Source organism: Sarcophilus harrisii, chromosome 3 (assembly GCF_902635505.1).
Source record: "Sarcophilus harrisii chromosome 3, mSarHar1.11, whole genome shotgun sequence".
In the NCBI taxonomy this organism is placed as follows: Eukaryota; Metazoa; Chordata; class Mammalia; order Dasyuromorphia; family Dasyuridae; genus Sarcophilus; species Sarcophilus harrisii.
In genome coordinates, this window is record NC_045428.1 from 219,815,370 (window position 1) to 219,835,592 (window position 20,223).

General features: G+C 36.9%; 2 protein-coding genes across 6 annotated transcripts in view; both read right to left on the bottom strand.

The window, feature by feature from the left end:
- Positions 1–2,975, bottom strand: part of JADE3 (jade family PHD finger 3) — a 185,898-nt gene extending 182,923 nt beyond the window's left edge. The window contains exon 1 of the mRNA XM_031959076.1: positions 2,820–2,975. The gene's annotated coding sequence lies outside the window, so the exon portion shown is untranslated. The remainder of the gene's footprint in view (positions 1–2,819) is intronic.
- A 4,453-nt stretch (positions 2,976–7,428) lies between these two features.
- The window catches only part of RP2 (RP2 activator of ARL3 GTPase), a 71,547-nt gene continuing 58,752 nt past the window's right edge, over positions 7,429–20,223 (bottom strand). Inside the window, exons 7-8 of one of the 5 annotated variants that reach the window (XR_004232912.1) lie at positions 8,674–8,804; positions 7,429–7,644 (exon numbers count right to left, since the gene is read on the bottom strand). The gene's annotated coding sequence lies outside the window, so the exon portion shown is untranslated. The remainder of the gene's footprint in view (positions 7,645–8,673; positions 8,805–20,223) is intronic. The other 4 variants (XR_004232910.1, XR_004232911.1, XM_031959077.1 and 1 more) reach the window with 4 other exon arrangements.

Genomic DNA, 20,223 nt, shown 5'->3' on the forward strand with positions numbered 1-20,223 from the left:
CTGGTCAATCTTGAAGTTCTCCAAAAAAAAGTCATTATTTCTATTTATGATATTCTGATAATATTTATATGTTTTATAAACCATGCTAATTTCAGAAGAATTGTTACTTTAAAACAAGACAACAATGATCAAGATTCCTACTGCTATGAATATGGAGTGTATTAGGTATTAAAGAAAATAACATAACATGACTTTTACTTCTTTCCTTCTGTTAACATCTCTCCTCCCCACTTCTACCTTATCATAAAATAATTACATAGATGCCATTTTGGAGATAGAGATAATTTTTTATCACAATCAATGATGATGGAAAAAAATGTACTTGTCTGTTTAGACTAAAACAAATACTTGTCCAAGTTAGTTTTATTTAAATTATTTTTCATTCATTTGACAGGCTGCAGGAAGTAAAGTTTTGATTTAAGGGCAGCTTTAAAGCAGGGTTCCTTGGCGAGATAACAATTTCTGTATTCCTGGAAAGACAGATGGGTCTTCTTACCTCCAAGGCTTCTTTCTGTAATGTTTACCACTTCGACATTACAACCCTGCTGTGGAGTTAAATGGTTGAATAATCACATCTCTTTTGGTTTCTTATAAAACCATATAACATAGGATTTGGAAACAGAGGTTCTGGCAAGTCAAGAAGTCTTTCATCCTCTATTGAAGAACTAAATGTATAAAAGAAAACTTTTACACAACTGGAGCCAAGAATTTCCTCACAATTCAATTAAGGGGAGGGGGAAGGGAAGGAAGTATCTGAAATAACCCAAAAAGTTTCCTACAGTCTTTGGTAGTATGCCACAGATCAGCTAAATGTTTGGCACAGAATATACAACCACTCTTCCTGAAAAAAAGTCCTAACATAATTATTTAACATGCATGGCTTTTTCCCCCTTCCCTACTAGGATGTAAAGAAATGATCTCTTCCTTTCCCCCACCAAAAGATATTGGGATTTCTTCTTTAAAGATTTTATATAGCTGCCTAATACACTTCATCATTTCCATATAACTTTCCTAGATCTCTTACCTTTACTGTCAAATCAGGATAGAGTCCTCCTGACTTCTTAAAGCACTTTGTAATTCCTGCCCTATATCACTGTATATAATGTATTTATTTATATGCTTTACCTCATCTTCATCTCTGTCTTATCTAACAGATTTTAAACTGAGGGCAGGAGCAGTATTTTATTCATCCTCATATTTCTCATCTCATGCTCAGCCTAGTTCAATACTTAATAAAGCTTCAATAAGTGTTTAACTGAAATGAAGTAGCACTGGACAATTGAATGCCAGCTACCACCCTCTCTTCCTACAATGCACGAAGATATGCTGAAGTTTAATGAGCTGTCCTGTACCATTTTAAAGCACACCTCACCTACTGTCTTCTGGCTTTAAAAAGGAAGGATTATTTTTAAATAGACTGTCCCACATTCCTGCAGGAAAGAAGCAAAAACCAACTCCAGAAGACTCGAGCATGCACGTTGGGGGAAAAAAAAGTTTCCAGTGTCCCGGAGGGTTGAAGAATGTCTTTACAAACAGGGAAATCGACTTCTACATCTCCCAAGTAGGAGCACTCGTGGAAACAGCAGGCCGACCACACTAATTCAAGAACAACAGTGACTGACCGTAAGGAGGGAAAGTTAAAAGTCCTGCCGGTTACTGAGCTGCCTCTTGCTATTTCTTTGTTGGCACTAGGAGACCTCACAGCTGGTGCACTCAAGGGCACAAATTAACACTCTCCCACAGAGAGAGCTAACAGCGCAAGTGGCTCAAAACTATGTGCCTTTCTCCCCTCTCACCCCCGCCGTCCCCTCTAACCTCAGACTCCCCTACTGTGCCCCCTCTAAATCCCTTTCTCTTCCCTCCCACTCCTCCTCTTTTCTTCTACTTGGGCTTTTCTCGGCAGTTCCCCAAAGTCCGGAGCATCCCGCTGTCCCCGTGGCCCGACTCTACAAAAGCTGGTCCCCTTCTCCGAGGTCCAGCTACTGCTCCCGCCGCTATTTGGGCCGCAGCCCTCCCGCTTGGAATCCGATAGCCCGCCTGCCCCAAGCAAACAGGGTGAGAGGCGTGAGGGAAAGGGGGTGGAGATAGAGAAAGGAGAGTGCAAAGCTGCAGGACAGCAGCGAACCGGGAAGAGAAGGAGAAGGAGGAGGAGGAGGAGGTGAGTGAGGGCCCTGATACTTAAGATGACACGAGAGAAAAGGGGGAGGGGGACGAAAGGGGTGAGGGGCGGCGGCGGCCAGCCCTGTTCTTCCTCTTCCCCCGCCTCCCCCTGCACAAGCCAAGCAGCCGCAGTGGCTCCGGCGCTAAATTCCAGCCTGGTGCAAGCACTGAAACACACATGAGAACACGAGCACGCGCACACACACACATAGTGGGTCTCTATCTCGTGCGCCCCCCAAAACTGGGGCGATGGAGGCTTGCCCATAGCCCGGGGCGCTGAGCTGACACCCGGGCGGGCAGCGGGGTCAGTGCAAGGCAGAGCGGCGGAGCGAAAGAGGGCGGGCCGACCCACCGACCCACCGGGCACCGCCGCCAGTCTCGAGCTGCCAGAGGAGCCCAAACGTGCAAGGCGAACGCGAGGCCGGAGCCGCTCCCGGCGCTGCACGGGCACTGTCTCCATTAGGCAGCGGCCGCAGGAGCACCAGTCACCCTCCACCCCCTCCTTCCTTCCCTCACTGATTGCTCTCCACCCTCCAGGCCCCGGCCAAGGAGGAGGCCGACAAGGGCAAGAGGCGGCCGGTTTACCAGCCTCCCCCCCCCTTCCCCTGTCTTCTTACCTCCCCTTTCCAGCCCCGGCACCCACCCCCGCGGCGCCTTACCTTCTGGCTTTATTTGGGCTTCCTTCTGGCCGTGGGCTGAGCAGTAAGTCCGGTGAGGAATTAGGGCTTTCTCTCCGGTCTCATTCCTGCCCCACGCTCGCTTCCTTCCCTCCTTTGCTCCCCGCCTGCCCGGGCTTGCTCGCTTTCTTCTCTACCCCCCACTCCCCTCCCTTCCCGCCACCCCTCCCCTTTTCCTCCACCTCCTCCCTTCTCCCGACCGCCCGCGTCTGCCTGCCTATTCGGCGGGTGCTGCTCCACTCCTCATGCCAGCGGCAGGCAGCGGAGTCTCCTCCCCAGGCGCCCCCCGCCCCCTTTTCTTTTCCTTCTCCCCCCACACTCCCTCCCCGCAGCCGGTGGGCTCCTGCTCCCTCTCCTCCTCTTCGAAGCAAGCAGGAGGAGGAGGAGGAGGAGGCGGCGGCGGCGGCGGCAGACACACAAGAGCCCTATTGTATTATTGACACCGCTGGCTCCCACGCTCCGCCTCTTCCCTTTCCCTCCCTGCCAGCAACACTCTCCCTCATTGACTGGCTTGGGTCGCGGAGCTCCCCTCTCTTCCTGCCAGCTGCTCCGAAGGAAGAGCTCAGGCTAAGGGAGACTCTTTTTCAGCCTACCCCTAATTGGTCCTATACCTGCCGATGCGGCTGCCCCGGAGTCACGGCCCCCGCCCACCCCCCAGCCTCCTCCCGCCTCCCGTCCACTTCTGTCCTTCCACACACAGAACATGCCAAGCGGCTAAGTAAGTACCTCCTCCTCGGACGCCGCCACTCACACGCAAGGCATCCTGAACTTTTCCGCGCACCCACTCGGCGGTACCAAACCGTGCCACAGTCGCCTCCTTCACCTCCTAGTTTTGACACTGGCACCTCTCTGTCTCTGCGCCTCCTCCACCCTCCCGAGAAGGGCTCTACACTAGCAGACGCCCTGCTCTGGTCCCTTCCAGGTGGGTCACTTCTCGGGTCCTGCCCCCTCCCAGACACAGGGAATATCTTCTTTGTTTAAAAGGGGGACGGGTTAAAGAGGGGAGGGCTAGCGCGAGAGAACAGATGGAGTAGAAAAAAAAGGGGAGGGGGAACCACCTGTTTTGTTACCTAATCCGGAAAGCAGGGTTTTCGTTAATGAGGCTTCTGTCTCAGACACATCTCATCCCTTTTAATCACTGATGAGCTAGGTGGTCACTGCTTTAATTGGATGTAATAATAAATAGAGCCAAAGTGGCTCTTAACGGAATAAATTTATTAGAACCTGAGTACCAATGACATATAACAGTGTTTAAGTGATGAAATGCCAGATTTGTCTTCTTAGAAATAAGTCCTTTAAGATCATAATTAACTCACATGGTACTTTTCACTAGTATAATTAAATATAATGGACCCTCTTGGTCGATTAAAAAGCAAAATGAAAATTCTTCACATTAAATGGTTACAAGTGTATTATATACAAATGGGAAAGCATTTAACCTAATGTACTCTGGTCACGATTTTTTTAAAAACTTTCTTAAGAAAAAGATGTATTCAGTGAAATAGAATTCAGAAAGATGATCCCAGAAGAAAAGAAAGTCAGAACACAATATTTCATTTTGCTTGAAAATCAAGAAGTTGAAATTGGAGATTGAAAACGCTTAACTTTTCTTCCCCTTTTTATCAACTCAGCCGGACATAATGGAAAGAGCCCAGAATCTGAAGGCAAAGTAACTGAATTCAAATCTCAGCTTTGATTTACCTATTACCTGTGTCATTTGGGGGGGGGCAATCATTTAGCCCTTCTCACCTTAAAATGATGTGTTGTAAATATTGTTAAAAAAAAAAAAAAAGTTCCTTTCTGACTAATTCTAAATCAAGTGTTTAGTGCTTTCTGGATCAAGGAAGACTTCCAGATGATAAGGGCATTTCAAGCAAGAAAATATTTCAGCAGGCAGAATTGTTGAAACGAAATGATTCCATACATGGAGGACAACTGATACAAAAGCAAAGAGATGTAAAAAGCTGGGGATGGGGAGGGGGGGAATCATGGAATGGCTAAACTGTAATCTATAAGAGAGACTTGTAAGTTTCTGCCTAAGCTCCTTTAACAATTAATAGACACTATCAGCAAATAAACTACTATGGCCCTTTATGTGAACAAACATTTTAATTCAAAAACTTTGATGTGACATTAGACAAATCATCAACTACCACGCATTTTCCCCTAAAACACTGAATATAGCAAAACATGATAAAGGGATAGTGACTGATGATACATAAACCAATGTCATCTATTGTATTTGGCCAGAGGCTTTTAAATTTTAAAAGTGATAGCCAATATGATATGTTGGTTTTGTTTTCTTTACTCTGTATCACTTTTACACAGGTCTTTGCAAAAGTCTTGTGATATTAGCAAAAAAACTTAGTGCAGTCTTGGACTATAGTAAAATAAGCAAATATAAGCAGAGGTGGGAATACTATACATGGAAATTGAAGAGGTAAATGTAGGGATGACATAAGAAAAACTTCCTGGCAATTAAAACTATCCAAAAATGGAATGGATTGTCTCAGAAAATAATGGTTTCCCTTCATTACAGGTCTTTAAGCAAAGAGCGGATGGCCACATGACTGGGATTTTGAAAAGGGAATTCCTATTCAGATACACATTGCCCTGGATGACCTCTGTGGTCTCTTCCAATTCAGGGAGCCTAGCATTCTCTTAATTTATCTATGATGTAGGTAACACAGTGAATCCAGGGAGGATTATTGATTAATGAAGTAAATCCCCAGTTTTTAAACTTCATGTCCTGTGTTTGTCCAGTTTACACTTTAGAGCTGGAAGAGAGCTTAAAGGTTACCTACTAAAGCCTTCATTGTTTTGAAGATGAAGGAAAAGGAGGCCCAGAGGAGTGACTGCTTAGTTTACACATAAGACACAATAGTAGCTGATTTGGGCAGCCACATGGCCCAGTGGAAAAAGAAAGAGGCCTAGATTCAGGAAGACTTGAATTCAAATCTGAGTTTAAACACCTAGTAACTATGTGACTCTGGATAAGTCACTTGACCCTACTTTCCTCAGTTTCCTCCTTTGTAAAATGGCCTGGAGTAGGAAATGGCAAACCACTGCAGTGCCAAGAAAACTTCAGATGGTGTCATTAAGAGTGGGGCATGACTAAACAACAACAAAGTAACAAAATCCCCTTTCTCCAAATCCAGTGCTTTTCCTTAGAGACTACAAGAACACTTGGTTTGCCAGTATTCTTTGCTAGGGGAGTTGGGAAGAAAGTAATCTAGTTCTAACAAGGGCCTAAATGTTCAATTTTTCTTTGTCCTCAGCATTCCCTTCTTTTCCTACTACAAATACTTCAAATGAATGCAGAAGATAGTTGATAAAGCTTGTAATGACATACATCAACAGTATCTTTTATCTTCTCCTCTTGTCTACCTTCTGAATATATACTAATGATAACAACTTGTGTATCTGTTTTAGGAGCAAGAATGGAAAATGGATATTATTAGGATTTTGCATTCTCATTATATCAGAAGTTGATATTTAGGTCTCAAAGTGCAACAAACATGTATGCCCAGAATTTTGCCACCAAAATTGTAGTATTTAGTATTCTAATGAGAATCAAAAAAAATATTCTCAAAGAGCACTTTGAAATCAACTTTGATCTTTTAAATTTAAGAAAAGCTATCACACACACATATATCAATGATACATAATTATGATAATGGTTGATAAACATCTGTCACAGATGTAATAAAAATTCTCATTCTTCAAAATATATCAATTATAAAATTATATGAGTTTTGGAGACAGCTTAATCAGTATGCTTAACTTTAGGATTTGATTTGGCGACATGTTTGTAGTCTGTATTTATTTTAGAGATTTCAGTGGTTCAGAGGCTCCTACTGCGTCCATCTAAACAGTAGGAATGAAAATAGCTCATTTAACTGGTTGTGAGACTTTTCAAAAAGAAATTTCTGACTGGGAGGATTGAAGATAATAACTATTAGTGGTTATCTATAGATGTCTCTCTGTTAGATTGATAAAAAAATAAGAAGAGGAATTAGTAGTTGATGATTGCAAAGGATTGCAAAATATTTTACATATATCATCTCAATCTTCACAACAATCCTTTGGTATGAGCAGTATTTTTCCCCCATTTTACAGATAAAAAAATCTGAGTCACAGAAAAGATAGATAACTTTCCCACTACTACAAAGCTTGCAAGGGTGAGAGGCAAAATTTGATCCTGAATTTGTGAGTTCAGTTACAACTACCTTTCCCTATTAAGCCATACTGTTAAAGTGTTTACTTCCCATTAAAAAAAAAACTGATCATCATTTCCTTTGCCAAGATTTCATCTTCTATGATATATGTTCAGGCAATTATATGTGTAAAAATATGACATAAGTTGTGCTACAAAACTGCTTATACCCATCAAACTAAAGGCTCTTGCAGATAAACTACAAGTGAAACAAACATACTGTAATTGTTATAAATCAATCAATAAACATTTTTTCAGCACCTGCTGAGCATGAGGTACTATGCCGAATGCTGGAAATTGGAAAAAAAGGTAAAAGACAGTCAAGGGACTTGCAGTGGAATGGGGGACACAACATCCATACAACATTAACCTGTACATGTAATTAGATTCTTTGTCAATTCTAGAAGCACCAAGCTGGAAGAAGCATCATTTCACCTTTATTACCCAGTCGCATGAAAAATAAAGCATTGATGATAGAAGGCTGATAACATCCCTAGACTAGTCTTGTGCCAGATGTTAATGTCATGGATGAGTAATATTGATCATCTAATTCTTCTTGGAATCTTTTGTGTGGTTACTTTCCTTGCTGAACTGTTAGTAATGGAAAGAAAAGAAACATTAGATATCAAATTGGGAAATTTGGGAGAAGTTAAGAAATGTCCTATTCCACATATTTACCATAGACTGTATTGGAGAATAAACACTCTATGAATTTGTAGAAAAATTTGCGGCCCAGAGTAGTAAAAATGATTTGTTACTACCAAATGAATTTTTTCTTAACCTCTACTCTTCTTCATTAATATAGTAGTAGCAGTTAACATTTATAAAGCCCTTTTAAGGTTTCAAAGATAGATAGAGATATATTTTGCTTATCTGTACATATTTTACGTATATGTAAATATATAGTTTTACAAACCATTTATATGTATGTATTATATATATATATATTTGTATAGTGTTTTGTAAACCTTAGAGGACTCTATGTTTATATTGTATTATATAAAATAATATAATTTCATATAGATATATAATCTCACCTGTTCCTCATTACACTTAGTGGCAGTGACAGCTAAATGGTAGCTTAGTCAAGAAGTCAGGAAGACCAGAGTTCAAATTCACTTATTCTGACACTTATTAGCTATATGACCCTGTCCAAGTCATTTAACTGTTTGCCTTAGTTTCCTCATCTGTAAAATGAACTGAAGAAGGAAATGGCAAACCACTCCAGTATCTTTGACCAAAAAAAAAGAAAAACAAACACACAAAAAACCCTCAAATGTGGTCAGTAAAAGATGGATACAACAGAAACGTGGCTACACACCCAGTTGTTATCTGTATTTTACAGGTGAGGAGACTGAAACTTAGAGAAATTAAGTTTTCTTAACTTATTAGGGTCACAAAGACATAGAGTAAATATAGTAGGCAGAATTTTTAATTTCTAGATTCCCAAATTCATCACTCTATCAACTACACTACTCTAGCTGTAAGAACCGGGAGAAAAAGACTCTCGGAAACAGTGGGCTATAAAAACTAATCCACTGGGGAAGAAGGAGTATCTAACTCTTCTCCATTGCTCTAATAAATTCTATACCTCAGTCTTGCATCTTAGAAAATATTTACCAGGACAGAGTAATCCCTTAATTATAGTGTGAGTAATTTGATTCTGCCTGTCCACTTTCAAAAGAGCTCAGGAATGATCTCTTGTAGGAAGCATTCTTCAACCGACTCTTGCTTCTTCAGTATATTAGCACCTAGTAAAGAAATTAGTATGTTCAGTAGAAACATATTGTAGCATGCTTGTACACTCAAGGTCAAATAGTGAATTTGTTCATTTTCCCAATACAGTCATTTATATTTTATTCAGTCGTTTTCAGTCACATCCAACTCTTCATAACCCCATTTGGAGTTTTCTTGATAAAGATATTGGAGTAGTTTGTCATTTCCTTCTGCAGCTCACTTTACAGAGGAGGAAAATGAGGCAAACAGCGTTAAGTAACTTGCCCAGGCAGGGTAACACAGCTAGGGTCTTAAGACAGATTTGAACTCAGAAAAATGAGTCTTCCTGACTCCAGCCCCTGTTCTCTAATTCACTGCGCCACCTAGTGCCCAAGTTAGTTTATATGCCACTTTATACATATTTTTACAGAGTGGATAAAATGTGTTTGTTATTTGGATTCTGGAAGACCTAGATTCAGATTGCATCTCCAACACTAATTGGCAGAGACAATCATTTCATTTTTCTGGGACTCAGTTTCATCATCTTAAAAATGGGGATAATAAATTTGGAACTCAAAATATTACCAAAATGAATGTTAAAAACTCTCTTTACATAGAATTGGGGGAAAATACTATTAAGTGGGGTGGATAAAATGAAAAAAAAATGGGCTAATAAAATCTATTGTTTTGAGGCTCAAATAAAACATAAAGTATCTTAAAAACTTTAATTTGCTATGTAAATGTAGTTATTATTTTATTCTTCAATGTGGCACAGCATATCATAGGTATAGCTACCTCAGAGCCAGAAATTTCTCCCCTGACACTTGGTTGCCTGACTCTGGAAACAGAGCTCTAGGTACCTCTTTTTTTTCAGGGCTTTATTATTTTTTATTGAAGCTTTTTATTTTCAAAACATATGCAAGGATAATTTTTCACAATTGACCCTTGTAAAAACTTGTGTTACACTTTCCTTCCCACCCCCTTTCCTAGATGGAAAGTAATCCAAAATATGTTAAACATGGTAAAAAAAATGTAAATCCAATGTAGGCATATGTATTTATACAATTATCTTGCTGTGCAAGAATCAGATCAAAAAGGAAAAAAATGAAAAAGAAAATAAAATTCAAGTAAACAATAAAAAAAGTGAAAATACTATGTTGTGATCCACATCCTATGTATGTGATTCATAGTCTTCTCTCTAGGTGTAGATGCTTCTCATAAAATTATTGGAACTGTAGGCACCTCTTTTAAGAACAGCAGTATCAGAGAAAGTACTATTTGCATTAGTAGAAGGGAGTTTGTTACACTAGTGAAATCACAGGTCTAGTCTGTATCCCCCTATATTCTTTAATATTTAAAAGAGCAATGCTTTTCCTATTGCATCCTTTCTCTACTCTTAAATAGTTTGTTTCATGAGTTGCTGCAGCCAAAAAATTAATCATTTGATGGCCAACTGTGTCAAAAAGCCTCTCTAAATTTAGCTACACTGATGCTCAGACAAGAGATAGAGTTGACTAAGCCTATATTTTAAGCCTTAGTAGCTTAGTAAGAGCTGCCAGAATTCCTACTAGCATTCAGCTCCGTGCCATGATGAGGCAGTGGAGAGCTACTTTAGAAGGACATATCATGTTTTACTAACTCTATCCTATGCTATACTTGAAGGCAAGGACTATGTGTATCTATACTTTTCAGGAAGACTTTGCACTTCAGTACTAGCTAGCTGTGTGACCCTGGCCACAACATTTAACTTCTCGGTAAAAATAAATGTTCACATTCCTAAACCTCTGACTTTCCTTCCAGCTCTCAAATTTTGATTCTCTGATATTTCACACACACACACACACACACACACACATTCTCCGGTTCCTAGCATCCACCACAAATGAATATTTTATATTTGTTTTTTAAAAAGTACTTGACACATATATAAACTTATTCTCTTCCTTTCCCACAGCACTTAATATACAATGGATTTCAATGTCTTTTTTTTTTTTCTTTTAAGGCTATGTTTCTGTTTCTCTCTGGCTGGAACTACAAAGGCTACTTTACTGATCCCAAGAGCTCACCGTATTAATGATAAACTTAGTTTGGCTACTCAGTCAGCCAAAGTCACTGCAGTTCAAAAACTGCAGCCAAATAACACTGCAGTTGAGCCTGAGCTCAACAGATGTGCTAACATCAGTCTCCCCAATATCTGGAATTTTAGGTGTGTGCCATCTCCACCCTCCCTGGCTCATTATGTTTAATGGTTCTTTCTATTAGGGTCTTTAAATTGTTTTTTTTTTAATATTAAGTGTATGCTATTACTGTAATAGGATCTTAGAATATCAATAATTTCATGTTAAGCAAAGAAAACTCACAAGTTATGTTGGTCTTTGAGACCACATGCAATAAATCAACTGTTCTAACCAAACTTATGAATTCCTGAGTAGCATGTTCTAATATAATCATTCTTGAGCTCTGTCAGTTCATGAGCCACAATAGCAGGGCAAAAGAGTCCCTATCCACCCTACTCTGGTCAACTTGTAGCAAAGATGCAAAATGTTCATTGCAAAAAACAACCACCTTACCAGAATTCGTGGAAAATGTAATGGGTCCACTTTCAGTTAGATACCAATTAGGCCTGTTTATATGTGTTTTTTAAAATAAAACATAATTTCAGTATTCAAAGAAGAAATAAATTATAGAACATGGTTGGCAACATGTGTCACATACCAGAAACAATTAGGATGAATTTTAGTATCAAGGAAGCTGGTTATTTTTGCTGTACTATTTCTTTCCTGTTGTTGTAAATAGTTGGGAGTCACATAACAGTCTTGTAACCTCTGCCCCATCCCTCAAGAAGAATTAGCAAACATTTAGTGTCTTTCTGTACTTTTAAAGAATTCGGCCACTTCCCCCATAAAAAGAAAAGAAAAGAAAAGAAAAAAGACATAATTCTCTCCCATATTCAACCCCTTATCCCCTAACAACATTTGACACAGTGTCTAGCACATAGCAGCAATTTAATAATTTCTGACTTTTGGACCCTTTTGCCTCTCACACCAAGGGGTTAGAACATGACTTAACATACTATTGTTTAAAAGTTGCTGAAGTACTGTGTAGTTGATAGAACAGTAGTCTTGAAGTTTGGGAGACCCAGGTTTTATTCCCATTTTAATCACTAATTATGTGACCTTGGGCTACCTCAGGAGGTCTTGTTTCCTCAAGAGTAAAACAAAGGGGCTCTTTAATGTCCTTCCTATTCTGGATATGTAATCTAATAATGGTTATATAATATAAACACTGTGGTGCTATTGACATTAATATTACAAGACACTGCAAATTCTTCTCCAGAGCACATTTTTACAAAATAGTGTATAAAGATATAGTGGGGAAAGTATTGAGAATAAGGAAAACTGCATTCTAGTCCAAACTTCCTGAATGTAATTTTAGATAAACCACTTAACTTCTATTTTGTAGTTTTCTCATCTTTGAAGTGAAAATGATAATTCCTGCTTGACTTACCTCACAGGGTTGTTGTGAGAATCAAAATAGATAATTTATGTGAAAGAATTGTAAAAGTTAAAAACACAATATAAAAGCAAGATAAGAAACAAGAGTATCATTAATATAATGCAATGTAATGTGTTTAAAAATCCTTATCAAAATATTATTAAATATATATTACATTTATATCACATCTGGTTAATTTCATTATTTGAATTTTTCTTTTCTGTGCTAAAGGTAGTGTTAAAGAATCACAGGAAAAATTAACTTTACCCTAATAATCACATTAGAGTTGAAACTTCAGGAATAGTATTGGTAAAATTAAATCTGATCCCAATCTACTTTGAAAGACCTAATTCAAATACTTAAGTCTAAAGAAATGGATATTCAAATTTTGATTCTTAAGACAGTGTTTGTCTCTATGTAACAAAATCTGCAAGATAAATAAGAATTATGGACTATAGCTTTACAACCTTTCGTTTATTTTTTAAAATAATATTTTATTTTTTCCATTTGCACGTAAAAACAATTTTTAACATTCATTCTCTTTTTTTTGAAGAGGCAAGGCAGTTAGGGTTAAGGATCATACAGCTAATAAGTGTTAGGTGTCTTAGATCAGATTTGAATGAAGCTCCTTCTGACTATCTACTGAACCATCTATCTCCCCTTCTAACATTCATTTTTTTTCTTTTTTTAAATTAAAGCTTTTTATTTTTCAAAACATATGTGTGGACAGTTCTTCAACATTAGCCCCTGCAAAACCTTGTTCGAACATTCATTTTTAAAAATTTTGAGTTCTAAATTCTCTATCTCCCTCTCTCCACTGATAGTAAGTAAAAAATTTTATATAGGTTATACATGTACAATCACACAAAACATATTTCCATGTTAGTCATGTATAACTCTTATTTTAAAAAAACACAAAACTTATGTGCAAAACACTGGGAATATACAAAAATGAATTAAAATCTATGAAGGGCTAACTCTCAAAAAGTTTAGCATCTAGAAGGGAGACAATGTATGAATACAAGTAGAATAATATGAAATAGAATATAAATTCACAGCAAACAAAATCAACAAACATTTATTAAGTACTTACTATGTGCCAGGCCCAATGCCAAGTGCTGGAAGTACGGACACAAAAATAGTCCCTGTCCTAAAGAAGCCCACAATCAGAAGGGGGATATGATATGCAAACAACTATGTAAAGATCAGATACTGCATATATACAAGATACATAATATCTCATGTATATATATATATATATATATATATATATATATATATATATATACAGGAAGTAAATATTAAGGAGAACACAAAGTTATGATAGATCAAAATTAACAAAAAATAAAAATATATTGGTTATAAGTAAAATTTGAAGAGAACTAAAAATCTATAAAAACAGAACAGGGTGAAAATGCCTTTATATAGTATAAGCATACTTATTTGTATTGACATCCATTTTTGAGTTTTCAAATATTAGTCTAGAAGTAGATTTAGTTGTTGTTTAATCATTTTCAGTCATGTCCAACTCTTTCTGACCTTTTTTGGAATTTTCTTGGCAAACATAATGGAGTGATTTGCCATTTCCTTCTTTAGCTCATTTTAGAAATGAGGAAACTGAGGCAAATAGAGTGAAGTTACTTGCCACACACAGCCAGTAAATGTAAAGTGTCTGAGGCTGGATTTGAACTCAGATTCTCCTGACTCCAGGGCCAGTGTTGTATCTACTACTCTATTTAGGTATTCCCTCCTTCTCCCCCCCCCCTTTTTTTAACCTTTTATTTTCATATATATTTTACAAGTTTATGAGGAAACTAGCCAGAGTTAGGAGCAAACATTATGATCTTCAACAGAGCAAATGTGGTCAAATATGGTCAAACATGAATAGTCTTGTTCTTTCCAACCAACTGAGCTAAGCAGCATTCATTCATTCATTCAACAAGTACTTGTTGAATGCCTAATCATATATCCATTATATATCCAATAATATCCATTATACACAAATAAAATGAAGTAAGAATAATATTAATAAAAATGGCTAGCATTTACATAGTACTTTAAACTTTGCAAAGCATTTTACAAATATTATCTTGTTTGACTCTCACAACAATCCTGTAAGGTAGTTGCTTTTATTATCCTCATTTTATATATGAAGAAACTGAGGTGATCATAAGTTAAATAATTTGCCTAAGGTCAGACAGCTAATAAATATCCTGAAACAGGCTTTCAATTAAGGTCTTCCTGTGACTCTTATTTGTTGTTCAAGTACTCTTATTTATTATACCACTATTCTGCCTAGGACTAAATAACACTAATAATAATACCAAGGTAGCCTGTGATTAAATGCAAAATGTCTGGAACATATCACAGAATCTGAAGTGGAAGAAACTCAAGAGTCTGTGTGAGCCAAACCAGAGCTGAACAAGAACCAGTCTACCACATACCTGATGTATTCAGCCTTTGATTTAAAGACCTTCATCAGTAACATGTTCTTACTTTTGATAATGCTAATTAGTAGGAAATTTTTGTTTCCTCAAGCCTCAGTCTGCTATTTTGTATTCATTGCTCCAATTCTGCCTTTTTAGGGTAAAGAGAAAAACTGTAATCCCTCTTTCTTTTGACAATCTTCCAAATATGTGAAGACATTAGTCATATTCTCCTGTTTCCTCTTCTCTAGGCTGACCACCCCTAATTCTTTCTTCTTTTTTAAAAATAAATTTTTATTCTTTTGTTTTTACATTGCCTTACAATTTGGTTAGGGAAGCAAAATATAACTGGAAAATATAATAAGACTTATGTAATAGTTCCAAATAGCTATCGGTATTGAAAGACAATACTTAATTATTCCCAAATAAAGAGTTTGCATTAATAATAACTGTGGAAGTTCAGAGGAAAGAGATCTGATAGCTTTGGATGTTAGGGAAGGCTTTGTGGTATCCATGATGGGACACAGAAGGAGTTAAGTTTAAATAAATATGAGCTATTCAATGAGCCATTGAAGAATTTTGAAGAAGAAAGAAAAATATAAGTGGTGATTTAGGAATTAATCTTGGAGGTATCTGCTCCTCTTTGGGGCAATTCAATACCATAGGATGCAAATTAATCTGGGTACAAAGAAACAGAGAGCAAACTATTACCAACAGCCATGCCAAAGCTAAACATTTTATTTTTCTGAGCTAACTAGGTGGCAATTAGGAAGCATAGTAGATAGAGTCAGGAAGACCCACATTTGGATCCTACCTTAGATAATGACCTTGGAAAAGATCCTTATCTTTTCTCAGGCTCAGTTTTTTCACCTATAAAATGGGGAGAATAATAACAGCCATCTTCCAGGATTGCTATGAGAACCAAATTTCACATACCTATGCACATCCATACACACAAACATGGTGTTTTCCACATCAAATAAACTCTGGTACCTTTCTGGCATACTGAGTAGGCTTGGAGCCAGGAATACAAAGTTCAAATCTTATTTCACACACTACTTTGTGTGATTTTAGGCAAATCATTTAATGTCTATTTGCCTCAGTTTCCATAATTGCAAAAAATATTAAAATAATAATAACTTCCTCCTAGGATTGTTGAAAGGACCAAATGAGGTAACATATATATGGTGCTTTGCAGATATTAAAGCACTATATAAATACTAATTTAACAAAAGCCACATTAATGCTAAAAAATTTAATCTAGGACAGATTAAGATTGGGTAGAGAATGACTGGACAGAATAAATGGAAGACCATTTAGCAGGCAGCTACTGATTAAAATATGTTGTAGTCCAAATATGAGATGATGGGGAAATAGGATCTCAGCAAAGGTTCTTAATCTTTTTGTATGTGTCATGGAGCCTTTTAGCAACCTCATAAAACCTATGGACCTCTTCTTGGACCTCTTCTCTGAAGGTTTTAAAATACATTTAACAGTGAGAAAGAGCCTATAATCTCAGCTAGCTGGGAAGCTGAGGTTTTCAGATCAGGGGATTCTGAGTTTAGGTTAAGCCTAAAACCTATCTGTACTAAATTCATCATCAAAATGATAAAACTGTGGAAGGGAGACCACAAGGTTTCCTAAGAGGGACAAACCAGCTGAGATCAGAAATGAAATGAAGAAAGTCAAAATTCACATGCCAATCAGTCGTGATATTGAGCTGATGACTAGCTCTCTACTCCCAGCCTAGGAAGACCTAATCTATTTTTTTAAATTAACAAAATAAAATGCATGAAACAAAATGTTCAAGATTGCAAAGGAAGCCAATTATAATGAAATAAAATTATAAAAACAATTTTAAGTCAAATTCTTCAACCTCAATTTGCAACCTGTGACTTAGAGTATAATGATAGTAAATCTTTATTAAAATGTAAGAAATTAAATATCTTATTACTCACTGATAAATGGAGGAAAAATTTATTTTACTTTCTTGCAAGAATGGATACCTAGGTGAATAGACACACCTTAGGGACTACAAAGGCAGCATTTTATTTCCTCTCCTAAAGTATATGTCCCTCCTCAGATTCCCCATTAATTGGACATTACAGAAGTTACATGTCATGAATCCCTACCCCTCATTACAGAGCCAGTCCCTGTTCCCAAGGAGCTTATTTTTGGGGGGGGGGGAAGATAAACCCCACTCTTGATTATAGTTTGATGTCCTTATGGGTTTCAGTTTTTGAATTTGTTTCATTTCTCTAATTTAATTTTCATAACTGTGGAAAACAAATGTCTATCCATTTCTCACAGTTAAGGATGGGTGTAATAGCAGCCAGAAGTCACTCACACCAAGTCTGTTAAAGTGGTGATCAAACTGAGTAATACTATTTTTGGCCAAAGATTATTTATGACTATAAAACAACGACACCAATTTTTTTAGTAACTAAAGTTAAAGATAATATAAATTAACTCCAAAGGAATTTCAAAAAAGAGCTCTTAGAATGCTTTAGACAATGAAATAAGTTCACAGCTTTACAAGATTATTACTTTGAAAAATAATAAACTGGGAGTAATTTTTAATATGTAGTATATATAGCTTATTTTGCATTAATAGAAGAACAGTATCAAGAACAAAAGAGGTAATAGATCCACTGGATTCAGTGCTGGTAAGACACATGAAATATTTTGTACAGTTCTGAATGTGACATTCTAAGGAAGATGTTGATGAACTAGAGACTATCCAAAGGATGAAATCAGGAACAGGGTTATGTTGGAGCTACCTTGAATTAGTCCAGGAGAGCTTATTGTTAAAATTTCAGTAAACCTTGGATATCAACAAATGCTGAAAATCAGGATTTGATTGTTTTGTTGATTGTGTAGCATTTTAAAAGTGATGGAGAAAGTGTTAATAATGCAGATTTAAATATTGCCTTTTGTCCTTTTCCCTGCCACCCACTTATTTAAAAAAAAATTACCACTATGATTGAAAGCAATTCCAATAGAATTGGGATAGAAAAGGCCATCTGCATCCAGAGAGAAAACTATGGAGACTGATTTATGATCAATGCATAATGTTTTCACTTATTTTGTTTATTTCTTTCTTTCTAATGGTTTTTTTTCCTTTTAAGTTTGATTTTTCTTGCACAATAGGACAAATATGAACATATGTTTAAAAGGATTGCACACCTTTAACCTATATTAGATTACTTGCTATCTTGGGGGAGAAGGGAGATAAAAGGAGGGAGAGAAATTTGGAACACAAAATCTTACAAAAACAAATTTTGTAGACTGTCTTTACTTGTATTTGGAAAACAAAATATTATTGAAAACTTTAAAAAATTATCACCACACTTCAGATCTAAAAATAATGTCATTTGAAAAATGACTGAAGAAATTTGGGATTTTTACTCTGAGGGAGAGAGCGGGTAGCTACCTTCAAATAGAGTTGTCATGGAGGAAAAAAAAGATTCTACTTTATTTGTGTAACATAATCAAGCAGAACTAGGAAATTGAGAGGGATTGGGGCTCATTGAAAGAACAGCAGTTGTAGTCAGAAAGGTTCAAAAATAAAATAGACTTTGTTATCCTATAATTAGGACTTTATCACTAAAGATACAGTATTCAAGAAGAAGATCACCCAGTCAAAAATGCTGTTTTGGATAGAAAGAAATTTGGACAAGATTACTTCTAGACTCCTCCAGCCTTTAATTCATCACAATGATTATAGTTATATATACCTCATCTATTAACAATATGTTGATAAAGTGTACAATCAGAAGGACCAGAGTTCAAACTCACACTCAGATATTTACTAGCCTTTTGACTGGGCAAGTCACTTAAAAAAAATTGTTTGCCTCAGTTTCTCTAACTGCAAAATGAGCTTAATAACAACATCTACCTTGAATGGTTGTTGTGAGGATCAAATAAGATAGTATTTTTAAATTACCTAGCACTGTTATAAATGCTAGATAGTTAGCTAGGTAAGTAGAGATAATAGCAATGGTAAGAAGAGGAGGAGGGGAAAAGAAAGGAAGAGGAGAAGAGGGGAAGAAAGAGAAGGAGGAGAAGCAGCAGCAGAAATTATAATAATATGTGAAAATTGCAGTGTGCAAGTACATACAAAGCCAAAACTTATCCTGTGGTACAAATGAATACATTAAAATCAAGCTTTTCCATCTGTGACTAATTCTTACTTCCTATATGGTTTGAGCCACTTTCTTAAGGATTTTAGCCCTCAGTTTCTTCTTTTTTAAAAGAAGAAGCTTTGACCTCCATGGTTCTTTCTAAATCTAAATCTATGGCAATAATAGATACAATTTATAAAGCATTTTAAGGTTTGTAAAGTGTTTCACAATGTCTGATCCTCACAACAATCCCCTAAGGTGCTATTATCCACATTTTCTAGATGAAGAAACTGAAGCCAACAGTGGTTAAATAACTTACCCAGAGCCACATAATAATAACATAGTATCATATACAGGATTTAAATTCAGGAGGTTCCTGATGCTAAGAACAGCATATAAGGCTACCTAGCTGTCATGAACCTATATTATATTTACTCACAATTTTGTCGCTTTTCTTTCTGATATTTCTATCCTAAAAGAAAATTGGATTATGAGGAATCAGGTAGATTATTGTTCATTTCAGTTATGTCCAACTCCTCCTGACATCATATAATTATTTTTGTCTCATTCTACAATTACTTTTGCATTACTGAAAAACGACTTTTAAAAAAGTAATTATAGTGGAGAGTTTGTAAAGTTGTATCCCACAGTATTTGTGAGGGAAAGAAAGAGGAAAACAATTCAAAGTGATTAGAAGGTAGAGTTCAAATCTTCACAGAATATTCCAGTTAAGAGGGATCTTAGAAGTTGTCTTGTTCAGAAAAAGGAAATGATAAATGTTGGGGGAAATGTGGGAAAACTGCATTGTTGGTGGAGTTGCGAACTGACCCAACCATGCTGGAAGACGATTTGGAACTATGCCCAAAGGACTATAAAATCACTCATACCCTTTGATCCAGCAGTGCCATTATTGAGTCTGTGTCCCAAAGAGATCATAAAAAAGAGATCTCCCATAGAGAAAAGGACCTATATGTACAAAAGATATTTATGGCAGCTCTTTTTGTGGTGGCAAAGAATAAAAAATTACAGGAATGCCCATCAGCTGGCTGAATAAATTGTGGTATTTGAATGTAATGAAATATTATTGTTGTATAAGAAATGATGAGCCGGCAGATTTAAAAAGGGCAGATGAGTCCCTGGAAAGACTTAAATGAATGCTAAAGGAAGTAAGCAGAACCAGGAAAACACTGGACATAGTAACAGTAACACTGTACAATGATCAACCTTGATTGACTTAGCTTAGACTAGTAAGACAATTTCAAAAGACTCATGATGTAAAATGCTATCTACATCCAGAGAAAGAACTGATCTAAATCTAACTAAGTCTAAATGCACAATGAAGCATACTATTTTTATTTGGGAGTGGAGGTAGTTGTATGTTTTTTTCTCCTTTTCTGTTTTTTCTTTCA